General features: G+C 35.1%; 1 protein-coding gene across 2 annotated transcripts in view; it reads right to left on the bottom strand.

Annotated features, from left to right (window-relative positions):
* Positions 1-706: 706 nt before the first annotated feature.
* Positions 707-7,576, bottom strand: part of LOC141501663 (carbonic anhydrase-related protein) — a 170,296-nt gene continuing 163,426 nt past the window's right edge. Inside the window, exons 10-11 of one of the 2 annotated variants that reach the window (XR_012472288.1) lie at positions 2,741-2,828; positions 708-2,181 (exon numbers count right to left, since the gene is read on the bottom strand). The gene's annotated coding sequence lies outside the window, so the exon portion shown is untranslated. Of the gene's footprint in view, positions 2,829-7,576 lie in introns of both variants that reach the window. The other variant, XR_012472287.1, reaches the window with a different exon arrangement.

Raw genomic sequence — 7,576 nt, 5'->3', positions numbered from 1 at the left:
GACTCTAAGACCAATATCCTATAGCTATTATACTATATTGCTTTTAAGTAAAATTCAAAAGTATCAGTTTGAAGACCAACTAGGCAGCTGGATAGAGTCAAGCACACTTGAAGCCAAGGCAAGTCACTTAACTTCTGTTTGTCTCATTTTTCTCAACTGTAAAACAGGGATAATTACCATTTATACCTTGCAAGGTCATTATGAATCAAATGAGGATATGTTTGAAAAGTTCTTGGCAAAGTATTCAGTATATAGCAGATATTATTTATATATTTATTGACTTTCTATTGGGTAGAACTTGAGAAAACTTTACTAATCGTTGCTTCTCCATCCACCTAATCAGATGGGAAACTTCAAGGCAGTTTTTAATAACATCTCTGAGAGCAATTCCTTTAATTCTCACTTCAGGATTCTTGTCACTAGACTATTATCATGCATATGAGGTTTGTAGGTCATTAACTATAAAATTTTATTAATTATTCTTCACAGATCTATATTTAAAATTTTAAACTTTCTGTTTAGTCAATCATTAGATATATCTCATTCCTAGAGATTGTTATAATTCACATCAATATGGAATGTAGAATCTTCTCTTACAAAAATTATGTAATGCCATTAATGGCCTATTCCTTTCAGTGCAATTCATCTACTATGTATTTTTCATACTTATTTCAAACTTTCATCCTATAAAGTCTCATGAGTAGCCAGTAGATATAAAATTTTGGGGAAAGGGGGTACAGACATAGCAAATCTTAATTTGCCTGGCAAAATTTTTAAAATATGTAAACTTTCATAAAATATGGAAAACAGGAGAATATATTCACATTCACCTACCCATTCAAGGCATTTCAAAGTTTGCATCTTTTATTTCAAACCTTTAAAATCAAAATATTTTCCAAACATCTGCAAATACCATGATCCTCTTAAACTTCATTATGGTAATCCCTACCATTCCAAAAAGAAAGAACAGAATAGACATCACTTTATGATCCAGGAAACATAGGAAAAACTAAGACATCTCAGTTCCCTTTTAGAGACAACAAATAAATCAAGTCAATAAATCTTTATTATCACATACTATACTTCAAGTCATGTGCTAAATTCTGGGGCTACAAATACAAGCAAAAAAGAAAGTTTCTGCCCTCAAGGAGCTGTAGTAGATATCTATCTTTTTTCCCCCCTTTTCTCTTCTCTTCTTTCATTTCCTTTTCTTTCTTCTTTTTTGTCTTTAATTCTCTTCTTTTCTATTCATTCCTTTTCTTTTTCTTTTCTTTTCTTTTTTCACCAAAAAGAGGCAAAAGGGAAACACTGAAGGAAACTAGGTGCAGCAGCTGGCATTAAGTTCACTAGAAGGCATTTACAGCAAAAAGGTTGATATAGAACAACTCAATATGCCTTAAAAGCAGAGCTTTTCATAAGGAGAAGGGGAAGGGTCCACATGTCACACAAGCATGATAAGGAAATTCATGATGCAGTATTAGGGGATTGTTAAAAGATATTAACGCAAAAATAAAGGTGAGGAGCCTCACCAGAAGCTGTCAACTTCAGGAAAAAAAATGGTCAATCTCTGGTTCATCCAAGTGGGGTGAGGAGAGAGAATTTTGCCCACTTTCTTCCACAAAGCCTGTAATCTTTTTTTATATTTATTTATGTTTATCTTAATTTATGGAATAAAACAAGCATTTCCATATTATAGCATAATTTTTTAAAAAGATGATTGCACATGAAACAAAATCTATCATATATAGCTTTGTATTACTTTAAAACATACAATATTATCATGTAGAATTCTTTTTTTCTTTTTCACCTTTCCTTTCTCCCTCCCTAGAGACAGCTTTCATTAGACAAAAATACATGTATTGTATATGTATAGTAGATGCATATGAATTCTTCTCTGGATACAGATAGTATCTTCCTTTATACGTACTTTGTAGTTCATTTGAGTGACTATAATAGTCAAAATGACGTATTCACTCAAAGTTATTCTTAAAATAATATTGCTATTACTGTGTATAATATCCTCTTAGTTCTGAAAATTTTAGTCTTCATTATTTTGTGCTTACATTCTAATAAGGAAAACCAGGGGACAGAGATAACTGTTTAGTGCCATGAAGTCAGACAATGAAGGATGGTTGGTCTGGGTCTTTCCTGAGAATGGAGGTTCCAAGAAGAAATCACCAACTAGAAAAGAAGGGGATGCAGGATTAGAAGGGAAAGACAACCGAGTCCTAGTGTCTCTAAGTCTGGAGAGAGCAATTCTTTCACTAAAATTATGGGCCTTTTTTTCCCCCCCAAAGAGAAAACAATCCCTTTGTTTCTAATAGCTTAAGTGGAAGACATACAAAACTGGGGAGGGAATAAAAAACTTTAATTATAGTCGTTGTTATTTTTCATCTAGTGTGTTGAACTGTTGAAATGATAGAATCACCAGTCACATGTATAGTTTGTCCTTTTAAGAATTTATCCTATCCACAGTAATTTTAGGATTTTTTCTGTGGGAAGGAAAAGACATCATGGAAAAGTCAAGCTCTACACATCAGGCTTGCTGATCACTGACATAAAAGGAGAAGTCATTTAAACACTGAGGCCATTAAAAAAACTGCTACTGCAGATGTAGTGGGCAGGCACCCTGCCTATCAGAAAGAGAGATAATTATGGAAAGGAAAGCTAAACTAATTGAAACACTGGGGTTTTTTCTCCTTTCTCTGGTGGATTTGAAGTGAGAGAAAAGTAATAGTACCAGATCTTCTTTCTAAAGGCTAAAGGGTGCTTCCTGAACCATGTGCCAACAACAACAAAATCGGGGAGACTTGAACTGTATGTCAGACCTGAAAAAAAGAGAGATAAAATTTTTTGTGTGTATTTACTCCTAAATGAGAAAAAAATAAATCTTCCCAGTGTGCTAAGTAAAGAATTTCATACTTGGAAAACCCAAGATTTTATGATGACTTTAAAAAAAAGGCACAATAAAGGTATTCTGGAGTCTATTAACAATGTTTATGTGATATTCTGAGGATCAGAAAACAAACAAAAGGATAGAAATGAATTCAGGAAACAAACCCTCACCAAGTAAAAAGATTGCCTTAATAAACTAAAATGGAAAATTAGTTGCATTCAATAATGTGTATCTAAAAGAGAGTAAGACTAATTCTGTAGAGAACTTCAATGCTAAAATTATGGATTTAGTCCTTAGTGTAAACTTGATATCTTTCTTAGATTTGCTACAAATCCAAAAACTTCCTGACCCTTAGACAGAACTATTTTGCTAAAGAGTAGGGATTCTAGTGAGACAGTGCTGGGAAGATATAAATTATTATTTTTCTATTTTCCCCAAAGTTCAAATTCCCCTTGACCTTAGCTCCAATTCTAATCCTGGATGGAAAAGTAATTAACCCTTTTGTCATCACCACTACTACCCTGAAAATGGGACAACAATGTGACACTCCTCAAACCAATCTGTCAGGGATCTGATGTTACCTATTCTCATTTTCAATCCCATTTTTCAAATTGGCTTCCTCATTAGATTATAAGAATTTTCTTGGGAATGGAATCACACTTACTTAACAGCTAAGTGATTGCTAACTAAGCTAATGGGCTGAGTTCAAATCCAGTCTCAGACAATAGAACCCTGGACAAGTCAATTCAACCTCAACCTCAGTTTCCTCATCTGTAAAATAGAGATATAAACAATATCTAACTCACATAGCTATTGTGAGGCTAAAATGAAATTTTATATATATATATATATATATATATATATATAAACACACTGTAAATGTTAAAGTGTTATATAAATATAAATAAATATATGATGTGTTAAAAAATAAATATAAAGTCTATATAATTATTGTCATAATTATTATTATTATGAAAGCTAAATAAGGGCTCTATTGAGTTAATGGGTTATAAATGGCTACAGGATCTAAAAAGGTCAGTAAAATTGTTATTCACAATGTCTCAGGAATGACCTCTGACTCTGACTTGAGGAAGCTTTTCGAAATAGAAATGTTATAAGCTGATAAGACATCTGCTCCACTCCCATCCTGTGTGTACAACTAAACAACCAAGATTTCAGCAAGTCAAAAACTCAAAGAGCTCTTTGTTGAATTTATAATATTTGAGCTTTCACCTTATCTTTACCCTGAATTAAATCTCTCTACTACATCCCAACTGTTTTCAGACCATCGAGGCATCAGGTACTCTTTCTCCCATCACCTCCACCCTTCCAGTATGCCTATAGTATTGGTTTCTTCATTAGATTATAAGCTTTTTGAGGTCAGAGACTGTCTTTTGCCTCTTTAATGTACCTGGCTCAAAGTAGGTTCTTATGTTTATTGAACTGAATTCCTCAATTAGAATGTGAGATTCTTGAAGGCTGACTTTCTTTCTTAAATGTATTTGTATCTCCAAGACTTGTCACATGCCCCAAATACATGCAAATACTATATCTAGTTATTCATTAACTCAGCCAGAATAACAATGAAGATCATCAGAGTCACTTAATTTCTTTCCCAGAACACACTTTTATTTTTATTTTGGTAATAAAATCAAGTGTTGAAGGCAATGATTGCCTAGAAAAGATCTGGCTGGGAAATTTGTCAATTTTTTGTGGTAGGAAATTTATAAATAAGAATTGCTATATTTTCCCCATATTTGTTTCTATTAATGGACTTTTCTATATTTTTTATATTTTCTATATTTATCTTCCAGGAAATTTTTCAACAAGTGTATACTGAGAACACTGTTCTAAGGGTGTAATATCCCTACTAATCTACTACCAATGAATCTTAAGTCACTAACTCCCTTCCCTTTCTAGGACTGAATTTTTCATTCTCAGCTTTCTATCCATGGAAAAGTAGATTTTAACTTTTCCTCTTCCAGACTGTCTCTGAAGTTAATAGACAATCCTTCTTTAGGCTTTTAAAAAGATTATCATTACTAACAATACTCCAAAAACATAAAGAAGATTAAAACAAATGAAGAGAATAATATGCCACAAAATATTAATAATTAACACATCTTCCAGAATAGGGAAATAGAGTCTTCATTTTTCCCAATCCCCATCATCTTTCATTGAACTAGATATAATAATGTGTGTGTATGTGTCTCACATATGTATGAACACTTAATTGGTTCATAATCATTCAGCTCAGATATTGAGTTAAATATTAGTTGCAAATTTCGGACTTTTGGCTCAATGTACATTCATTTTGACAACTTTGCTAATCTAACCTGAATGAAATAGAGATGAATTTAAAAGGGACTGGATAACTAATATCCACTCCTTTCTCCACAAAGTGATCTTATTACTCTGAATTCAGTCATATATGATCCAAAATATTTAAATCCTTGAGATCCTGGCTTCTGATGAGGGAGAGACTAGGAAGCTCTTCTGCCCTAAAACAGCACATTAAACCTATGTGTCCTGGGAGAAAAAATTATTTAAAATGTAAATCTGAGACTCATAACAAGTTTTCCCTAAAGTAGAGTGGGAAGAGAGGCTAAAAGGTATTCAATGTACAATATCACTCAACTTTGGAATAGGTATTTATTTGTTACATAAAAATAATATGAAAACACAATTCTAAGTGTGTTACTAGAATGATTTAAAACAGGAAGCAGTAGCTTAATTTATACTACCCACAATCTATTGAGAAGCTGATTATTAAACCTCAACTCCGCATGTTCTTTTAGCTGATACATCATTCTAACCCCATCCCATTGTCATAGGATAAGAAAAGAATAAAAGATCACTAAAAGTTTTCTATATCATAACAAAGCAATATGAACTTTCAGCACTGAACCACTATGTAATCAGAGGCAACCACTAAGTTTGTCAACTCCAAAAGGTACACGAATTAAAACACTATGAACCTAAAGACATTGGAATTTGTAGGGGAACTCTAGACTTATATCAGGACTGCGATTAAGTAGTTTTCATTGCACTTGTGGTCTGCACCATGCTACTCAAATTTTATGACTTCTAAAGCCAGGACAAGAGTTCAGTTTCCTTTTCTTGTTGGTTGTCATCTTCTCCAATAGAGACAATCCCCTACCCACAGTCATCTTTATTCAGTGGACCCTAGAATTCTAAACCTCTAGAACTCTTTAGTTTGTCTCCAGGCATATATATATACATACTTAGAAGATGATGCTTAATAACCTATTCAAGTAAAGAAAATTTTGTTGTTGTTGAGTTTTCAGTCATGACCAATTCTTCATCACCTCATAGGAGTTTTCTTAGCAAAGATTTTGGTGATTTGCCATTTCTTTCTCCAGTTCATTTTACAAATGAGGAAAATGAAACAGAGTTAAGCTGAGGTAGAGCCAAGATGGTGACAGGAGAAGAGCCTCTCTTAGGTGCTCTCTCTCTCTCAAAACTTATAAAATAAGGACTCTAAATTTTCGAGAGACAGAACCCACAGAGTGATCCAGTGAGGCAATTCTCCAGCCCAAGGTAACCTGGAAAATAATGAAAAGGCTTGGCTCCATGTGGGGATTGGAGGGGCAGCCTGCCAGAGTGAAGGAACTTCAGCCTCCCAGAGGCAGACCCAGGGTTCCAGGGAGCCATGGCTCATGACAGTGGGGGCAGTGTCCTGGCCTACACCCCAGGGAGAACCGGGCACAACTTGGAAGATCAGCTGGGGAACCTCAGCCAGAGGGAGCATGTGAAGCCAGCCCTCAGGGCACTCAGCAAGCAGCATGACCAAGGCAGCCCAGATCCAGGAACCAGAAGCAGGAAGAGCTGGTAAGCAGGAGACCCTAGGCTTGAGTGCTCAGCCTAGGTAGGGGAGTGGAAAAAGACTTCCAAGTTCTGTCCTCTGTCCCTGGAACAGGACTCTGGGGCTCTGACCACATTCAGGTCCTGATCACAGTCTAGGCCCCCCCCATAGAACAGCAGGGCTCCCCCACCTCAGCCCCGTGGCAGAGGGGTGCACTTGTGGTCATACACAGACCAGGAGGGAAGACAGAGATTCACACACTGAGACCCTTGTGGGAGGGGGATGTCCCAATAATACTCAAAAGCTCAGTAAGCACCCCAAGACCAGGCACATGCTGGAGAAATGAGTGAACAGAGAAAAAAGAACACCATTGAGAAATACTTTGTATATGATCCCAAGAAGGATCAAAATATTCAATCTGAAGATAAGGAAGTACAAGCTCCTGCATCTAAAGACTGCAAGAAAAAAAAATGGAAATTGGATTCAGGCTATGACAGAGCTCAAAAACTATTTTGAAAATCAAGTGAGGGAGATAGAAGAAAAAATGTGAAAAGAAATGAGAGAGATGAAGGAAAAACATGAAAAAGCAGCTTAGTCAAGGAGATCCAAAAAATACTGAAGAAAATAGCATGTTAAAAGCCAGCATAGGTCAAATGGATAATACAGTTCAAAAAAGTTATTGAGGAGAAGAATGCTTTAAAAAGCAGAATTGGCTAGGAAAACAAATCCTTCATATCTAGAATGGAGCTGAAGGAAGCTGCTGACTTTATGAGAAGTCAGGACACAATACTTCAAAAGAAAATAGCATGTTAAAAGCCAGCATAGGTCAAATGGATAATACAGTTCAAAAAGTT

The sequence above is a fragment of the Macrotis lagotis genome, chromosome X (genome assembly GCF_037893015.1).
Source record: "Macrotis lagotis isolate mMagLag1 chromosome X, bilby.v1.9.chrom.fasta, whole genome shotgun sequence".
Lineage (NCBI taxonomy): Eukaryota > Metazoa > Chordata > Mammalia > Peramelemorphia > Peramelidae > Macrotis > Macrotis lagotis.
This window is presented reverse-complemented; position numbering and strand designations above follow the sequence as displayed.